This window comes from Passer montanus, unplaced genomic scaffold (assembly GCF_014805655.1).
Source record: "Passer montanus isolate IOZ18808 unplaced genomic scaffold, ASM1480565v1 scaffold10, whole genome shotgun sequence".
Taxonomy (NCBI): domain Eukaryota; kingdom Metazoa; phylum Chordata; class Aves; order Passeriformes; family Passeridae; genus Passer; species Passer montanus.
In genome coordinates, this window is record NW_024356505.1 from 14614095 (window position 1) to 14635234 (window position 21140).

At 39.1% G+C, this 21140-nt stretch overlaps 1 protein-coding gene across 3 annotated transcripts in view; it reads right to left on the reverse strand.

Moving 5' to 3' along the window:
• HDAC9 (histone deacetylase 9) overlaps nt 1–20819 on the reverse strand; it is a 456332-nt gene extending 435513 nt beyond the window's left edge. For 2 of the 3 annotated variants that reach the window (XM_039706463.1, XM_039706396.1), the window contains exon 1: nt 20692–20819. The gene's annotated coding sequence lies outside the window, so the exon portion shown is untranslated. Of the gene's footprint in view, nt 1–5614; nt 5719–6320; nt 6338–20691 lie in introns of those variants that run through there. The other variant, XM_039706402.1, reaches the window with a different exon arrangement.
• Nucleotides 20820–21140: the final 321 nt, after the last annotated feature.

Below are 21140 nucleotides of genomic sequence, written 5' to 3' on the forward strand. Positions count from 1 at the left end.
TTCCACTAAAAATCTGAAGTTATAAATGTTGGATTGAGATTTAGGGTTTTTTTTGTTTTTAGAAAAAAATTCCTAAATATTGATAAAACAGCTACTAATGTGATGCAAAGAAAAGCCTTATTAGTTGTTTATTGTTTTTCTGCACTGCTACAAGAAACTCCATAAGCACACAACTGAACCTATCCAGATGAAAGTGAACAGCACACAATTTTCACTTTTCAGGGCTAAGAAAAAACTGTACAGATGCTGCAGCTATGCAGCACATGCATTGCACTAGTCCATGAATACTGTTCAGTTTAATCACCTTGCAAAGTTTTAAGGGTTTATTAATGGCTAGGAAAATCAAAAAGAAGCTTCTCTCTCAATACAACTGACAAAGCCTCCTAAAACTGGCACGTTATGCATTCAACCCCTCTTTTTTATTAGAGCTAGAAAGAATCAGTTTCCTAGAGGCAGGTAAAAAGGTTCAGTTACAGCCACTCAAGAAAGAACAGCCCAGAAGCTGATAAACAGAACAGGAGAAAGAACAGGACATGGAAAAGGTTAAGAGAATTTGCTAGGCTGCCAGAAGATGATGTAAGGAACTGAACTTTACCCCAAGAGATGCCTTCAGCTAAAATAGCCAATTACTATGATAGAGAGACAAGGAAAAGAAACAGTAAGTAAAAGTTAGAATGCTTCACAGAAAAGCAGATCTTCCATTCAGAAATAAATGTAAGTTTGAAAGCATCAGCTTGCGGCAAGGGGAACAGAAAAATAAAAAATAAAAAGACAGCTGAAAGGCAACTCAAGAAGTAGGAAAATCAAAACTCTCAATTTCATGTACTTTAAGTTGAAATACAGCAAGATAGCAAACACTTCCATTTCAGCAAGAAGAAAGCACCAAATATATTTATCAATGTAATAATAAAAATTCAGTCCTGCTCAACTCTATAGAAATGTCCTTTTTCTTCAATTTAATAACATTTTAATATTTATTGACAGAGTTCAAATGCTGTACAATTAAAAATAGAAGAGGTGAGAAATATTGCTACTAAAGGTTCACTTTTTTTATTATTACCTTAAAAATAAAACATTTTCCTGTGCAGACAAAAAAAAAAACCCAGTCAATGTGCCAAGACCCAGAAAAAAGTTCTTAGTCTTTCCTCCTGACACTGATAAGATACCAGAAACACAGGGGTTTTTTTCAAGATGTACTCCATATAGCAAGGAAATTAGGCATAATGTTCAGAAAGAAAAATGATAGGATTTCTTGACCTTTTTCAGGTCAGGAATGTCTGCTACTACTGTCAGTGAGAAAGAAACCTTTTCCTTGGAATGAAGATGTTTTCACTACCTATGTTTAGGCAGAGAAGTCACAATTAAATGTCAGCATCTGCCAAAGAAAGTGCATTACAGACTACAGCAGCTGCTTTGATGAAAAATACATACTATTTCTGTTTCCTATCTTACTATTTCTGGCCAGAGTAAAACCTCCATCCTGGAAAAATGGCATTTAAAGCTACAGCTCCATTTTCTCAAAATAAGGAAGAACATTAGCCTTATACACAATTAATTAATTTTGATAATTTTGCTCCTCAGGTCATGCTTTAACAACTTTCCCTAATTCCTCTCTTTACTGGCACATTTCCATTCATAGATCATATGTATCCAAACTGTTGGGTGTCCCAGGCATTCAGCCAGTGCCCCTTTCTACCTGGGCTTCTCTAATCTGTTTCAAGCATGATAGTATTTTGCCTGGTTATCTATGCAAACCTATGTCCATCTATGGCAAAGGAGTAAATCTGTACATTTACATAATTTTTTCCTGTAATATATTTTCAGATATCTGCCCATATATTTATTTTCTAATAATACAACTAAGTCTCCTTTAGATGTGCTTCCCAGCTGCCAGTCTGTTATTCTGATTTTTAAAAATCCTCTCACTTCATCATTGACCTTTGCTGTTATCAAACATTAAGATTTGTCTTGCCCTATGTATGGTTTTTTTTCATTGACTACTGTACTTCCACTGTTGCCAAAACATAGGAATATTAAAAGGATTCCTTCATCTCACATGAGTCACATTCATCACTTAAACTAAAAGAAAGAGCATAAAAGAAAACTGAAATCCAAAAAGTAAATCTAAGATCTTTCCATCTAAATATGTCATCATTGTTCTCTTCAACAGGTCTTTGTAGTTTGAAAAAACAGAAAAAATTCTCAAACAGTGCAGTCTTTGCTTTGAGCGCACTTTTTCCAAGATTATTAGAGAAAATGCATTTAATCTCTCGATATTAAAAAAAAAAAAAAAATCACTGAGTAAGCCTTCAAAGAATACCACTATAACCAAACTGACAGGAAAAGATCAAAACCAGCAGGGTGAGTGTCTTTAAATTTAGGCAGGTACAGTTCTACTTCTACAGAGAGCTGAAGTCTAGTATCTGCCACGGCTACTTTGAAAGGCACCAGCCTGTAGTTTGTCTTCGTGTTACTTTAATGTATGCTGAGCAGGACTAAGATTTTAAATTATGAAATTTTAAAGGATCAAATTTCAGAGTATATGCCTACGTTTAACAGACACATTTATTTTGATAACATCAACTCACAGTATATAACAAATTTACTTCCTGACTATAACTTGTTTACTGCATACTATTTGCTGGTGCTAGGCACATGACATCTTTCACCTATGTGAGCATTTACAATAAATGTGAAAATACATGAAAATAAATTGTGCAGAGAAGAAATTAAGTCCTGTACATGCAAACAAATACATACAATATTTCTGAATACAAGGTATTGTAATAATGTATTTAATCCTTTCCACAAGATGCTTTTCACCACATGTTTTATAAATAACAGCTTAAAAATTTTATTTAGCAAAAGTGGCTTTGATGAACACAGTTTTAGGCATACTTTAGTATTGAGACTGTTACTTTCCATAACATTAATTTTTAACAGGTATGACTTGTGTCTTAGAAAGAAGGAAGGTCAGTTTAAAGGCCTGTGAAATCAATCTAACAAAGCATTGTCAGCAGATCAGTGGAGGTGATTCTGCCCCTTTATTTTAGTCTCATGAGACCCCATCTGAAATACTGGAATACTGCATTCATTTCTGGGATGCTCAGCACAGGGAGGACATTGATCTGTTGCAATGAATCTAGAGGAGGCCCAAGAAGATGATTAGAAAGATGGAAGTGGTGTCTTGAGAGGCTGACCTGGAACACAGACTAGACATAGCTAAGAGAATAAAATAGGTACAGGACATTGATCTGTTGCAATGAATCTAGAGGAGGCCCAAGAAGATGATCAGAAAGACGGAAGTGATGTCTTGAGAGTCTGACCTGGAACACAGACTAGACAGAGCTAAGAGAATAAAATAGGTACTTAAAAGGCCTTAAAGGACACACCTTGGGCAATACAAGGGCCTGGCCAGGGCTACACTCAAGGTGGACCCAAAATGGTCACAAAATGGATGACCAATCACGAGGTTTCACACTTTTATAAGTTTTGGCTCATTTGCATATTGGAGTTAATTGTCCAATTACAGCTTTAGGTTATGAAGTCCCATCCTCCTTGTTTGCCTCTTCTTCAGTTACCTGTTGTTTATACTTCTGGACCTGAAGCTGCTAAGGGTTGTCCTTACTCTCAAGCTGGAAAAGGATTGTTTTATCTACTTACCCTGTGAAGTGAACCTACTAACACTTAATACGAAGCTCAGAGCTACACCTGTAGGCAGCACAGAATCTGAAACTTAAGGCATCAGAAGACATCTCCTGTAAGGAAAGGCTGGGAGAATTAAGATTGTTCAGGCTGGAGAAGAGAAGGCTTCAGGGTAACCTAATTGTGGCCTTGCAGTGCCTGAAGGGAGTCTATAAGATAGAGAGGGTCTTTTCCCACAAACACATAGTGACAGGACAAGAGGAAAGGGGGTCAGACTGAAAGAGCATAGGTTTACATTAGATATTAAGAAGAAATTCTTTACTGTGAGGGTGGTGAGGCACTGGAGCAGGTTGCCCAGAGAAGCTGTGGATGCCCCAACCCTGGAAGTGTTCAAGGCTGGATGGGGCTCTGAGCAACCTGGTCTGGTGGAAGGAGTCCCTGACCATAGCAGGGGAGTTGGAACAGATGGTCATTAAGGTCCCTTCCAACCCTAAACATTTTATAAATCTGTGATTTTATAAACCAAGTGAAAAAATGCAGTATTCAAAACTGCAGATGTCTGAAGAGTTTTATAGAAAATACTGTGTTTACTAATTCTGAGGGGAAAAAAAAGGGTCTTCATGGCCTTCTGGAGCACCCAAGAAGAAAAGTGAAATTTCCATGAGTATTTAAGCCACAAATACTGAAAAAGTAATCCAGCTTGGTGCAACAACTCAGAGAAATAACTGTGATATAAAGGCAAAATGCCATGGAAATTGCTCTAGGGAACTGTGACCACAGCATGAGTTCTTTTACAATATTTTCAAGAAACAATGCAGTACAAAGGAGAAATTACTTGGGAGAAAGTACTTGGGAGAAAGATACTTTTTAAAACAGGTAGTTAGAAAGAGGAATTTGAAAGACAAAAGTTGTATTCTAGAAAAAGCACTCATCCAGAAAATTAAAAGTTCACTTGGAGGAAAGAGATAAAGCAGCACTTTTCTTTTTAATCTAGTTATATGCTTACTGTTAATTTCCTAGCAACTGTAGGTGAATTTTCTCTTATAAAGCTAAGAAAACTGTTAAGAAGAATCTTATAATATTTAGATGCATAAGTCTGATTTAAGCCCAGAAAGCTTTGTGCTGTCACTTATCTATGCCATTTTTAGAGGCTAAATTGTGGTCTTTTTTCATATCACAACCTGCATATCAACATTTGATGGTGTATCAATTTAAATGAGAGCTGACAGAAGGCATCCATAAATGCCACAGGAGAAAGGATTACTTGTTATAACTCTGAACAAAGAAAAATGATCTCTTCAAGACAGCAGTGTCCACCCCCTTGGAGCAACAGAGAAGCAGCAGTGACATTAACAAGTTCTTCACTGATGTTCTCATGGATGTGAGACTTTCCGTAGCACTTACCAAATACTTTGTGTTCCCCTAATTTTTCAAATGTTCCATTTGAGAAGAAATACATATCACTTAAAAGGCAACTTTCTAAAAACACATTCAAGGAACAAGACTTTAAAAGTTAGCAACCACACTGCCAAGCCATCATATTTCACCCCCCACCAACTTAGCAAGCCTCTGCCAAAGGTAGTGTATGAAAATGAGACAAACAGCCATTTCATTTCTAAAGGAAATCCCTTGGCACCGGTCCGGGTACTGCAGATTAGATAGCAAGGGGAGGTCTGGGTGTCATATGTGGCCACATTTGGATTTATAATTCTGCTAACAGTAAGATTTCATGGTCATACATCAGGATCACAAATAATGCCAGGTGTTCCAGGAGAAGGAAACATTCAAATTGAAGTCTATAAAAGTTCTGCATCCAGAAATTGTGAGTACTGCATATAACACAGGATCACAAATAATGCCAGGTGTTCCAGGAGAAGGAAACATTCAAATTGAAGTCTATAAAAGTTCTGCATCCAGAAATTGTGAGCACTGCCTCTTCTATGAAGAGGACGGAGAGGCTGCCACAAACCTTAGTAGTGTATCCTAGGGTCATCTTCAGTGAAGCACCAGAATTATTCAGATAACCTCTTCCTGCCTCAAGACCTTCTTCCAGACCTATACCAGAGGCACAGCCTAGAAACAAATTCACAACGCCATCAGACAAGTTTCCTGGATCTCACTGATTTCCCTTAAATTACCAAGGAAGAACTAGATATGGTTTGCATCTACAGCTACTGATTTTTGCCAGCTGGGCAAAAAGAAAATTGGAGAATAAAGATAGATATGCCCTGCTTAGAGGCCAGAATCTATTCTTTTAGATATTTCCTAGGGAACCTGACCAAGCAGTAAAAACATGGAAGTTGATACCTGAAGAAGTCAGAACAGTCCCTTTCCCAGCTCATCATTCCCAAACTTGTTCTTACATGACAATCATCTCAGAAATGCCAAAATTTTAGGCTAGATACACATAGAAGTAACTTAATCCGATTCAGCAGAGTAAAGAGCCAGATGTGACATGCTATGTATACCGAATTGCCAGCCCTCAGAATTAGGGGAATTTAGATCTATCATACCAGCTGCATCTAACAGGAGAAGAAGACACAAGCTTTCCCCAGCTTCAAGATAAGAGGAAAATAATTGTAACAGCACATGCCACAGTTGAGATGGCCATAACAGAGTATCACCACACCTCATCAGAAGACTTTAAGCATCTGTCCATAGAAATTACAACATACCATTTCACAAGGCTGCAAGCACCTGCCCTTCTTATTCTTTAGCCCAACCCTTTATACCCCTCATGTGCATGCATTGCACCTGTGTGCCTTCTGTTCCCTTTAGTGATTGGTCAGTACTTGTCAGTACACCTGGGCACTCCACGGCTCATTACCTTCAATACTTTTCACCTGCTTTTCACAGCTGTAGCTGCAGCACTGGGGATGAGGCTCAGCCGCAGCCACACTCCCAATTACCACAAACTGTGTTACCTGCAAATAATGACTTGTAATTCCACCATGCAAGACAAGCAATTAAGCCCTGCACTCAGGTACCACCATGGCCTCTAGAGCACAGCCCTAGGGACTCCAGCTTTTCCAACATTCTTGTTCTCTACTCAAATTGTTGTCTGTCACTCTGTAGATACTTAGCTACTTGAAAAAGGAAGAAAACTGAACACTTTTTACACTGCAGGACATCCAGGCTTGATTTCAGACCAAACACAGTCATCCTACTAACGGTGTTGCTATGTCAGCTCTCTCCTGGCTATGACTGGTACAGATTATCAAGTGAAGCATCATTGTAATGAACAAACAGAGCACACAACTGTTCCTTTCAAGTGTCCACTCCAGGGTGAAGGAGGGAACTTGAGTGTTTCAAGCCACTTATTCAGCTCAGTCTAGAAATAAACACAATAAAGATGGAGCATTACCAAGTTGCTTTAAATTGTTTTTCTCTCTAGATCTCCTATCCAGTGTGTGTACCAGTCTGAAAAGCCAGACATCACAACTACTGTCTCTTAACACCTGCTCACTTCCCCATATTTTAAACATCTCAGACAATGTTTAGACGTATTCTCCTGGTCATGAGCAGGAAAAGGATCAGACTCATGTGGGAAGTTATTTACCTGAGAAACAGAGACTTGAGGATTAAATAGGAAATCTAAGCTGCTTTTGAATGTGTAACATGGGCAGGACCTGGCCAAAACTGCTGACTGTCCATGCTAGGAGCACATACTCATGCTGCTTAAGCACCCTTCACCAATAAAAGGTGAAGGATGGAGCACCAAGAATGGAAGACACTTGTGAAAACAATCATGCCTCTCATTTTCTCCAAGTTTTATACTTGTCTGGTCCAGAATTGTGTCCTGTGAGCTAGTAACCATTTGGATGCTGAGCAATGGCAGGGTGCTGCTCAAGCTTTGCTGTTTTCAGTCTGTCAAGACAGGGTTTCTTTGGTTGTCATCTCCTTCCTGTCACCAAAGGCTGGCTACAAAAAGACATTCACCTCCCCTGTAACTGGACTTCCATAAAAATTACACAAGAAGCACTAGAAGTTGCAGGCTGAATGGTGGTTGGTGCATGTTTTGCAACTGGGAAGAATCCACTTACTCAGCAGGTTTTTGTGATTTGGGTGCCAAGCATAGCAGGAGTTGACTCATGAAAAGAACACCTTTTTTTTCCTTTTTCCTTCTGCCTTTTCCCCTCTTGATTCTGAATTGCCAAGAGGTCTGTAATCCAAAATTCTGCATCATTCAGGCCCACAAGAGGAAAAAAATTAATCTAAGACTTGTCCATGCTGGCTGTCCATAGTTGGTAGAGGACTTCCTGTTCAGAGCTGTGAGACTGACTGGAACTCAGGCTGCCACAGGGAGTGGGGAAAAGCTACGGGAAAAAATGTAAGGAAGAACATCCTTACTCACAAAAGGAAGCACCATCATGCATTGGAAGGTCTTGTACCAGCCCAGACTGTATCAATATTGGCTCAGTGTTGTCCCCTTATTGTGGATGGGTAATACATTGTGATTACACATGGCTTCATGGTCACCAGGCCAATATAACAAACAGCTGTGTTCTCTGGGCACAGAAGAAGAAAGAAAATGAGTAGAAAATTAATTGGATTATTAGACAGTATAGCCAGCACCTTGCATGCTTAAAAATGTTTAGCCATCTTGATGAGCCTACAGGAAGCTGTCACAACTTGGGATGTAAACTTGGGCATCTAGAGGATATAAAGTTGTACACAAGTTCCTACTTGGTGTTACCATCAAGTGCAATTTCCCCAAAAATAAACTCAGATTCACAATTTTAGAGTGGCATCTAAATTTCTCCATGCAGGAAAATGAATTCCAGTCTTTATGAACAATCATGCATAGAATTCTATGTCTTAAACATTGTCACAGTACTCCACTTTACCTAAATAGAATTTATGCCCACTAGACACAGTAACTAGAGGGTTACTGGAATCTGAACAAGAAACAAACATTCTTTCTGCATGAATCATGCTGCTGAAACAGCAGATTGAAATTATTGTAGAGAGGAATGAAGAGTTTAGGTCTCTTATAGCTTCTATAAGGGCACAGCTTCTCTCCAATTTACTGTTCCAAAAAGTGAACTGTTGAATGTGCCTTCTTTCTTTCAGCTTCTTTACTTCAGTTATTTAATTCAGTTATCCAAACTGTCCCCTGATACACAAAATCTGCAATTACCTTCTGTGGGCCAATAATAAGAAAAAAAGGAAAACACACCCATTCTATAACAAAATGGCAGATTTTACAACCTTACACAGAATGGAGGACTCTCCTGTCAATGCTTTCTTGTTCCAGGAATTATGCACTCAATAGTGAATAAATTCTATTATAATACTAAAACTGAATTATTTCCATTAGAACATTAAAGTTTATTCCTTCTAATTCGGAACTCATCACCAAAATAGAGTGGGCCTTCAAAAAAAAAACAACAAAACATGAAACAATCAGGCTTTGCTATTATTTGATGCAATTGTCTATCCAAGCATAAATTATTCAAGTCTGTATATTGTATACATTTCCAGCACAGCTGGCATATGGGTATTCAAATAACAAAAATGTGATTTTTTTGTTTGGGTTTCTTATTTTTCACTTTGAGACTGTCTTTATTAGATCTTTCAATATTTTTCTCACTCATGGTACATCTCATAACTATGTGAAAGGGATGTTTTCTTCTGTGGTACCAAAGGTGTTGGTATGGCAGGCAGGATGGAGATAGAGAGTTCTTTGATTGCATATTCATTTCCCATTGCTTTTCAGTGATAATTCTCTTTTAGAGACAGTGATTCCAGCTACAATCAGCCAAGATGAACTTGCCTAATCCAATTGCCTCTGTTAGCCTTTACATCCAGCTCCAAAGCTTCCACTTGCTTCTCAGAAATACTTCCATTTAAAACATTAAGATTTTACTGGCTTTATCCTCACATGCAATTTTTATTTCTCCTTTTTTTCCAGAACTGTAATAAAATAGGCAAAGCTTCTATTAATTTTCAGATGCATTGCAAAAGAAAAATCAATATAAACTGAAATAAAGAATTCCAGTTTATTACTGTTAGGAAATGAGAACCACAGCATTGAATAACATTGCAGTTACTAAACCAAAGACTAAACTAAGGAGTCTCCTCATCTATTGCAAATTGAAAAAAAAATATATTTTTTTTGCTCAACCTACCCTTTATTTCTTCTAGCAGCACTGGTTTTATCGTCTAATCAATACAATTTTTAATGACTGATGCAGAATGAAACATAACTGGTTTCAAGTACCAACTGCTATGTCTGTCCATATGCATTACAGCATTACTTTCACTTTAAACAATTAACCAGCTGCAAAATGGTCAGGACCAAGTGAAATCCTCATTCAGAGAGGATTGTTTCTTCAGCTATCTGCTACACAAAAGCTGTATCTACATTGCTACTTCTAGGAATGCCATGGCCAACATGGCAGGGTAAATGTAGAGAATTCAGCTGAAGCATTCATCTTTTAAAACACAAATATTGTTAGTAGTATCTTCTTTCATAACAAACTACTAAACTTCTCTAATTCAGTATTACATAATAAATTATTGAAATAGATAATAAAATAAAACAGGTGAAAAACCTTGAGGTTTATTTTCTATTCATGTTAATCCCCTATATTTAATTACTGGTTTCTGACAAAAACTTCCTCACCAAAATCTTTATTTTCTTTAAACAGTGTTTGTTTTTTCCAGAAATTTAAATTTTACAGAGAACGTATCATGGAATTTACATTATTTTTTTAAATCACCCTTATAACTTTAGAATAATTCATTTACTATTAAAATTCTGGGGCCTGGATGACGATATGCAATTAGATTTAATTCTGTATAATTAGACTGAGCCAATAGCTAACACATTTTCAACCTGATGCAAGTCAGATTTTCTCTTTTTTTCCCCTTGATATGTGTCAGCAATAACAGTTCTGTTAAGATCAGTATAGTTAATTATTCTTTTGCCTAACTGAAGCACCAACATCACTGGAAAAAATCTCTAGACAAGAGGATAACAGCCTGCATAGAGATCTGACGGATCATCGCACCGATGTACAGTAACTGCTTTAAGGGTGAAAAATAATTGTCTTTGCTTTGCTCTATGTGTGCTTAGCACATAGTCCGCATCCTGTCATGATGTTGGACTTAAAACCCAATTATGAACAGAAAAAAGATACATATATTAGACTCCAGTTCTGGCCTTGCCTATCTATGCATTTCCCATTCACTCTGGAATTCACTCCTCTCATTCACATACCTAAATGACAGATGTTGGTATTTTCATCATATTGATTTCAACATACTTGGAGCAGGAAGCTATATAGTGTTATTTTTCACAGAGGTGAGTAATATAAAGTGACCATATACATAACACAGCAATGGCAACCTAAAGATGAGGCAATCTTATGATATTTTAAGAAAACTACTTTAGGTTACATATCACATAGTTAATCAGTTGTATGCAAGATAATCACCCTCAATCAGAGTAAGCAAGCAGAATTTAAAACCTTTTTAAAATGTGGTTTACTTTTAATTTGTTTTGATTACACTTGTGGCCTTAAAATACAAAAAACATGCCTTTTTTAATTCTCTCTCCTGAAATACTTAGAACTGAAATCACTGAAAAAAAATCCATATCTTTTTGTCTTAACAGGATAATGGATTTATTATGTTGCTTCATTATCTACACAGAAGTGTCTTTTGAGCTGACATTTCTATGCATAAAACCTAAATTATGGTCCAAATGTCAGCTGAAAAAGACTCGCAGTTGTGTCTCCTGCTGTCTCTCCCAGCTCAGTCTCTTTTTACACAAACAGCAATACAAACACTCCACAGAAATAAAGAGAGAGGAAAAATGATGCATACAGAGTCCACAGGCAACCAACATCCCAGCAACTCTCTTCAAAAGCAGGGATGACCATTCTGAGGATAAGTACCTGTGAAGCTGTGTCAGGAATGACAGTCAATTTGTCACTACAAATTCAATACAACAAAACCCTTCCAGATTTCTCACAGGCTTTGTATACAGACTCCCCATAAAAATTGCAGTGAAATTGTGGAAGCAGCTCAGTTGCTACTCTGTGGCCTAAAGAAAAACGATTTCATTTGCCAGACGCCCAGAAAAATCTCCTACGCATACCAGCACGCTCTGTTTGCATGTAATCAGAGTACACTGAAGAAGATACAAACTTATATTTAGGCATCGCTAAGGAAAACTAGTGATGGAGGGAATAGAAGCATGCAGACAGTTTGATGTAGGGAAAATGTACCCAGACTGCATGCCAAAATCTGCTAAATTTATTTAAAGGTAATTTGGAAAAGATGGCAGCAAAGAATAATCAGGAATTATCTTTTATACACATTTCTAGCTCCTCCGCTGCTTTGCCTCCCTGTCTAAATTGAATAAGCTTCCATGGTTTGCCCTAATGAATTCAGGAACAATCCACTGCTGCTAGCTCCAGTCCAGATTCCATGCTCCGTGCCATTTCTGCTCTGGCTGGGAAGGAAATGAGTATACTACATTCTTCCAGGCATGTCTTTAGTAGATCTCAACCTTGAACAGGGCTTTCACAAGCTCTCCTCTTAATCTGATCGTTTCAACAACAAACAACAGCCCAATGAAACAGGTGAAAATTTTACATGCAAAGGTGACATCCTGATCTCATTATAGTCAATTGCACAATTCCTCACAGACAAGATCCTTGACCTCTTCAATCAAGGTCCTAATACTGTTAATATTAGTGTCACCCTCAGCAAATTTTTAGATGTCATTCCCTTCACCTTCTTTTGAAAACTGCATTTTCTTCATAATCTGGATAAGTATAAATGACATGCATTAGCACAAGGAAGAAGAATGGTTGATCAGCTCTCAGAAGTCCTGAAGGAAGTCTCATCACATTAGTAGGCTGATACTGATCAAGTCACATGTATCTCACTAAAATGCTACAAAAACCTAGGGTTAAACACCCATTAATTACATTAAATCTGTCCTTTTTTTTCACTAGTTTCTGAAGAAAGCCTCTGCACCAAAAAATCCACTTGCTAACTTCACTTTCCAGTCAAAAGGAAGTTTTGAACCCTTGCTCCAACTGTTCAAAAGATAGCAATACTTAACTACATTTTCGTAACAGAATTTCTTTTTTTGGAGGAGGTGAAAGCATATAGCCAGATGGAGTGGAAGACAAGGTGTATGCGATGGCAGAGAACAAATATAAACAATTCACAGTCTTCCAAGAGACTCTGAGTAAGCAACCTGGATACACTGAGAGCAGTTGAATATTCTCTTAGGTGGTTTCTTCATTCACAGTCTTCATAAGAGACTAATATGTTTGAAATAGGAGAGCTATAACCCATTAAAGATTTTACTTATCTTCTCTTTGTTACACTCTGCTCCACAGAACTTGGTGCTCTGAGCAGACTGTCCACCTTCAAGCATGGAATGTACACATGCGAGAGGAAGGAACTGCTAGGTTGGTACTGCAGTGGCTGCCCATAAATTAAACATACAAATGTAATTTACAAATGAAAATACCTTTCTCTGATTCATACCTTGGCTTGGATTCCCCTCCTGAACTATTCATTCTTGTAGGCTGTGGTCCTGATTGCCACAGGGCTGCATCTTGACTAGGTCTTTACTCTGTTCCTGTGGATGAGATTCAGCTTCAGTGCCCTGCTGTTTCCTAATTGCTCCGATTTTTATGGAACGAAAACTGAGTACAGTGAGGCCAAAAAGAATCTTATGGCAACCTCCATCTAGATCCCTGGTGCTGATCGTGGCAGTCAGGAGGGCAGACCACATTAGAGGACTATGATGTGTTTCAGGTATAGAAAATTATTTTCCATTTCAACTCACTGATCTTTCCATTTATAATATGTTTTCATAGAATATATAGAGTCATTATTTATATCTCAAGTAAAACAGCTTCAACTCCAAATGAAATACCAAAAATCTGCTTAACTAATACTATGACTTTTTAATCAATGTTGATTTTATTGACTGCCAAAAGAGGAAACACAAAACATTGGAATGGCAACCGTATGTATTTTATATTGTCCACACATTTCTTTAGTTTTAACCTATATATGGAAAACTGAAGAGCTATCTATCTATGAAACAAATGAATAATTTACACATTTTATGCGCCAAATGGTTACTTTGTGTATGTTGCTTATTTCCTATTTTGAATTAGGTTAAATTTTTTCCTTGTAAATCTTACATTCATGCCTGCACTTCACTCATCCCTTGTCAAAGCAAGGTTTAGTTCAATAGTTAGGTACCCTGGAGACTTAATGTTAACTTGATGTCAAAAACTTGAGTAATTAGAATTTTGTATCATTAAATGCCTAGACATACAGAATGTCTGTGTCATATAATTTTCTTCATACACTTCTATAAGAGAGATATAATAATGCATAGAAAGTGTTTTAAAATAAAATTCCAATATCACATTATTTCCCTACTCCAAAATAGCATGATTCAATAACTTTCCTGAGAAAAAATATCAAATTGACTTTATTTTATGGTAAGATGCAATAACAAATTCTTAAAAGTGTACAGTAGTTTGAATTAATTTTATGGTTACAAGACAGTAAAGTTCTGCCTAATGTCTCATTCCTGGACTGTTAGAATTTAGTGCTATTTGCTATTTGGTAGCTCTACCAAGATGAAGTTTCATGTTTCCAGTTTACTCAAGCACTAGACCTCATCTGGAATATTGCATCCAGTCTTGGTGTTCCAAATAACTGAATGAAGCTTCCTCCAGAGTCTGTCAAAGTAGGAAAGGGCTGGAGGACCTGCCCTGTTGAAAGCTGAGAGAGCTGGACCTGTTCATCCTGAAGATGAGGCAGCTTTAGCAGCGACCTAACACCAGCCTATCAGTGCCTAGGAGGAGCTTTACCAAACAGATGGAGCCAGGCTCTTCACAGGCATGCAAGGCACAAAAATGAGAGAAAATACTCATGAATTGAAACTGGGAGGCTATGACTTAACATAAGGAAGAAAAAGTGCTACCAAGATAATTAAGTATTGGGTATGGTTGTTCAGAGAAGCAGTGGAATTGCTTTCCTTGGAGCTTTTCCAGGCTCCAAGGTTAGAATTGAACTAACCCCTAAACAACATTGTCTAAAGTCTATGTATTTCGACCAACAGGTTCCTTCCAACTTCTGTGATCTAGTGTAATCATGAGCATTACAAAAGCAACAGGAAATTAAATTTTCAGATTGAGCTTAATACAACCTAGGACATATCACTGAAACTATTCAAAAAAGGAGATGGAGTATTATGACTTTTGGACAACACAATAGATTTCTGTGGGCACAGACTATTATTTTGATCACATTTACTGAAAAAATCTAAATTCAAACTGAAAAGGATACAGAGAAGGAAAGAGAGATATCTGGTGGAATATAGATATTCTCCTGTGAAAATGAACCAGAAGAGTAAATTCAGGCTGACTAAATAAATACTCAGCAGATGTATGACTTCTCTTTGACCAAGAATTAAAATGAGGAAAGTTATCAGACAATTTCTATTTACATAGGTATAAACTGACCATGTACCAATCTACTCACACATTTACCTAAACTTCTCCCATATAAACATCTCTATGTCCCTTCCTGATTTACTTGCAGAGTTTATAACTGGTGACAAGCATCAAAGCCAAGAATAAAAGCTTCTTTAGGGGAAAAAGAAGGCAGGGAGTGAGATCATTGAGATAAAAAACATTGAAAAATCAGAAAGGTAACTGGAAAAGCAAAGGGAGAAAATGAAAGGGAAAGCTCCAGTGCCTAGTCAAGAAGAGAACTGCCAGGGTTTCCCCATCAAGCATCCTCTCCCAGGTGTCCTCTCCAGTGTATCAGGTAGTGCACCATACTACTTTTCCCACAGCAACCACATAAATTTCCTCATGATCTGTTCAAATTCCCAACTGCCTGTCCCCCCTCATGATGCCATTAGCCCCAAACAAAGTAGTTTTTGATCAGAGGCTGGTATTGCAAACTAATTAGCTATTGTTGGAGAACGCTGGGCAAATACTTGTCTTCCTCCTAACGCAAACTAAAAGCTGCAAAAAACTGTGCAAGAAAAGGCTGGTGAAAGGGCTGGACTCTTACAGCAGTGTCAATCGCCTCTGTGACATAACAGCAGTAGCACGGTATGGAGGTACAAGGCCGGGAGAATAATAGTATGAGACCAAAAGCATGAGGACAGGAATGCAAACACTGCCCTAGAAGCTTTGGTGAAAGGTGACACAACTGCAATGGAAAGGCAGCTGCAAATGGAAGATTCTTGGTGCTGTAAAAGGCTGAAAACACCAAAGGCACTGTGCAGCACCACTTCATTTATGGAGAGGTTCAGGCTCAAGTGCTCACGTATCTTGTATGCACACAAGATTGGCATCCTTCATGGCTGCCAATTTCTCTTGTGCACTGGACATCATCTTTTCTTTAGACCAGGTCTTCACCTCTCTTGCAGGTTAATAGAGCATGGAAACAAAAGCTGGACTTGGTGAATGTGACAATAGAGGCTCATGAATGCTCAGACTAAACCAGAAAACCAGACTCAGGTCTGAATAAAACCCCAACAGTGACAGTCATCCATTCTAGAAAAGGAGTACTCTGTATCTTGAACAGAAATGAGCTAAAAGACTGAGTGTCTCAGAGCAGAAATCAAAGGAAGACATATAGAATCCATCGTTTTCAACTCCAAAACTGAGGAACTGGGGACAAATAAAAGACATACTGGGGAACTGGGGACAAATAAAAGACATAGGAGTCATCTTCTTACTGGCACTTCTTAGCTACTTTGACTGAAAAGCATTTCATTTTCTTACAAAAAAAATAGTTTACAGTTATGCAATAGATTTTAAAAAAACTATCTGGAGAGTTGCAACATATCATAAACAAACTTGAACAATGTATCATGATTTGTGAATGACCAATGTTAACATATATTGAAAAATACCATTAACAATAAATTACTGGAAAATAGGAACAAATATTTGCTTTCTATTACCTTTTCATCTCATAATCAACATCATATATTGAGTTAATGCCAATTAATTCAAGTAAACATCTTCTTGAATGTTGTGTAACAAAAGTTTTCAATCACTTTTCCCCATAAAGGAATGTCTAAATTGCATACCACCTTGTCCACCTTGACTGGGTAAGAATGCATGAACAGTAGAATCTAACCAAACCAAAGACTTGCTCAGAATCCAACACCTTTTCCCCAGATGCCCAACGGCAAACGCATAAGGAAAAGTGAGGAAGTGCAATGCAACCATGTGAATGGTACCTTCTTGAAATGCACTGAAGCCTCCAGAATATTTGCTGGTTAGGAATATTCTGATTCAGAAGCATTATATCTCTGCTTTCTAGCTTTTGTTTGGTTCTTTTTCCTTTTTTTATCTAGGAATTTGTCCAATCTTTTTTTGAACTCATGTTAACTTTTCACATTGACAAACTTCTTCAGCAGAAAGTTATACAACTATATATTGTAAAAAAATTGAGAAGCATGGAGAAGTGTGGGTTTATCCTCACAAGAAAGGTAAAAATTGGCCTCAAAGTATTGAAACATTAGTTTTGAGTGGTAGTTAAGCACTATTTCACTGTAATTTTTTAGCTGCTTGAAGATGAATCTATGCAGCACAAATAAACTTTGTAATTTATTATTAAAGTTGTAACAATAAGTTCAACACTAGCACAGTCTTACCCAGCACACACTGACGTTCACAAAATAATGCATTCATTACAAGTTACATTAAGTAAGGAAAAAATTCTTTGGTCATGTATGATTATCCTAATTTAAAAACTCAAAACCAAAAGGAGAAAATGAAAGGTGATTTCATCAAGTAATGCTAGCTCTAAATTGTCTTACTCATCTATCTGTTTCAACAAACAATATAACATTAAGTGATTCAGCAATGCAACATTCTCTGCCTATTTATCTGGAAATCATTACTGAGGCTTTGAAGGATGACAAATATGTTTTATCATAGAATAGCCTAATGTTCTGTCTTTACATGAGAGCTATCTTTAATTTAACTCAACAGATGCATTATGTACCTTCTACTTAATTACAGCAACTTAAAGAACATTTTCGTACTTTTGAGGAGACTGGAAAACTCTGATGAATACTTATTCCTTTAATTTGAATTTATATGGAAAGTTCATGTAAACAGCATGCTTACAGGACACAGCATATAATCCTCAACAAATCTGGCCACTCTTTTTTAAAAGGGAAAAAGCCTCACTCCTGTGATGCACTAAGCTCTCTCAGCTAAATGGTTCAGCTATGAGTATGCTGCAAGCCACAATACTTTCTATTGCAGTTTCAACACACATACCCTAAGTAGCTTTAAATTAGCTAGTCTGAATACTGGTGAATATAAAAGAACAATATTGCAAACACTCTGGTAAATATGTACTTAATTTTCCAATTTGGAGATGATTAGACTACATCCCAATTCTTTTGTCATTTTTCATTGGTTATAGTTGTTCATTCACAACAGGATTTGATTACTTTCAAAGCTACATTTTTTCTACTAACCATTAGCTGAATACTAAGAAACTAACTACTGCAACTACATTTAGGTGCCATCAGTACTCATGGTAATTCATACCAGGATTCATACAATTTTCAGGACAGGTAAACTTAACTTTGAAACATATTTTCAGTATGCAAGTAATATTTATAACAGCAAGTTCTATGGGGCCTGAGTTTGTGAGATGAAGAACTGAAAGTTATTTTCTGGTTTACATGCTTTTTAGAAAGTATATCATTTTTATAACTGAATCTCTTTTTAATGTTATTTTTATCAAGAAATTAGAAAATACATATGCACTTAATTATAGTATTATCTTTTTTTTCCCACAGAAATAAATTCTAATAGAACAACTGCTCTAAATGAAGCATGTATTGACTTCCAGCAGTGAAGACACTATTTGGCTTTTGGTTTTAAACTGCTCTGGGAGCAGGAAGATGCTGGTAAACTGAAGATACACAACAGCTTACAAATTACTGTTCCCATTTAGTCAGGCAGACCAAGCTTCATTTGTGGAAAAGCAATTTAATGGAAAACCAAACACTACTGTTTTCAAAACTAACATTTTAAAGTCAGATTCAAAACATTTGGGTATATTACACATTTACACAGACCTTCAGAGGAATCAGACACTGAGACCAATGCTTTGGGTAGGCTTAACTATGGCGCTGTGTTTGCATCAAGCTGGTCACCAAGAAGTATAATGGCATGTTTTTCTGCTTTTTTGGAATTCTGAACTGACAACTACATTTTTGTTTAAAAGACAGCTATTTCAATATTTATATGGAGAAACCTGCACCAGTGGTACACAAACATGACTGACTGCAGCTTTTCTCTGGAGCCATGACATGTTTATTCCCACCGTTTTGGATCATAACTTTGCCATGACAAAGAGGTGTTAAAATAGTATATTATTTGCATCATTCATGGTAGAAAGTTCCATATAGTTGAGACACAGCTATCTCATACAAATAACAATGCAACTTAAGTGTATGAAGGGATGGAATTACCTTCCAAGATTGGTCTGGTGTTATAACAGAGAACAAACTGGCATCTCTTTCTGAACAAAGTAGGTATTCCTGGTACAAAACACATATGAGCTGGGGCCACTGACACAGAAATGGACATGAGAGAAAATCTAGAGACACTAAGCAACAAGATAACTTCAAAAGATATAGGGATGCTGTTGCCGAGCTAGGTGTGTGGGGAGAGAAGATAGGAGTAGGACAAGACATGTGAGTAGGATAGGACATGTGAAAAACCTAAATGTGAAATACCTTCCTTTTTTTGTTCATAAGTTCTCATCACAGCTACAGGCCTTTGTGAGCTTGCAAATTAAATCTTGAATAACTGTCACAAAACTATTCTTCTGTCACAGAAAACAAAATGTCAAAGAACTAAAGCTGACAATGTTGAAAGACAAATGTTTAAAATCCCTTGGTTTCTGTGTCAGTGCTTGTTCTGTGCTGTTTGTGACAGAAAATCTCAACAAGTTTTGCATCAAAAAAGCACATTCATGCATTTTCATATGCCAAAAGGTCTCCACAATCCACCGCACTACTTCTTCAAAGATCGGCTTGTTTTAAATATTTGTCTACACTTAAATTCTCATGTTGTTTAACAGTGGGTTTAGACCTGATCAGAGCACTTAAAAATATAAACTGCTGTGGGCTCGGGGTAGATATTAAAAGATGAATACGCACTTTGTGCATTACGAGTAATACCCGCTTTATTTCTCTAAGAGTGATAAGCATGAATGATTACTGATTACTATTATGTTCCATTTCACATCAAAACTCAGACATTTTAGATGAGTCAAAACAACTGTACCTTTGCTGGGAACTACCTTCCTCATGCCCTGCGCTGCCAAACGGGAAGCTGCCGGCCGGGATGCACGCACCGCTTTGGCACCGTAAACACAATTATACAAAATTCTGGCCACCCACCCGGCACGGGAAAGGGACGGGACGGGACGGGACGGGGCGCACCGCTCTCCGGCTGCCGCCTGCTGCGGGCAGTCCGACACCGGCCGGCGGCGGTGCCCGGGCAGGGCGCACCCCGGTCGCCCACCTGTTCGGCCGCCACGGGCCAGCTCCCCCGGCGCCCTCCGGAGCTCGGCGGTCCCAGCCGACCCCGGGGAGCTGGCACGGCCCGCTGAGCTCCGGCAGCCGCTCTCCGGCCGGCACCCGCGACTCGCCCACGGCCCCGCAGGACGCGGGGGTCGCAGAGGATCCCCCGGAGCCAGAAACGCACCACCCGCCCGGCAGGGCAAGCACTCCGGGAGCTGCTCTTCCACTCGCCCTCCCGCGAAGTAAAACTTGCCCGGGGCGGCTGTGTCCTCCCTCCCCCGCCACCTTGCCAGCCTTTACACGGTCCAACTTCCCGAAACCTCCCCGAAGGTCCCAAAAATACCGCCCCGGCAGGTCGAGGACAACGTCCGGGTGGCGGGACCGGCCGGCCCCGCACTCGCAGCCCGCCGCAGCCGGGCGGGGCGGAGCGGAGCGGAGCGGAGGGGCAGCCGGCCGGTGCCACTCACCTTCCCGCTCCTCCGCCTTATCTCTTCGCTCGCGGGCTGCAACTTCCAGCGCTTCCCCCAACTGCCATCTTCCACCGGAGCCACGGGGGAAGGAGCGGCGCGGCGCGGGGAGGAAAAGTTGCGGCCGCGGCGGCGATGAGGTGGCTATGAGGTGGCGATTAGGTAGCGATTAGGTAGCGATTAGGTGGCCATCGCGCCGGGGGAGCGGGGCACAGCGCCGAGCGGGAGCGGGGCACAGCGCCGAGCGGGGTCGGGGCACAGCGCCGGGGGGCTGCGGCTGTCCGGGCCGCCGAGAGACCAACTGGCGGCGGAGCCCTGGGTTATTCCAGGCACCCTTGCCGCCGGTGGTCCCTGCCAGCCCTCGGGGCAGGGGACACACCTGCCTGCCCCGCCGGCCCAGGGCCCGCAGGGGTGGAGCGGGGACACGCGTCTGGGACGGCACCGCGCCG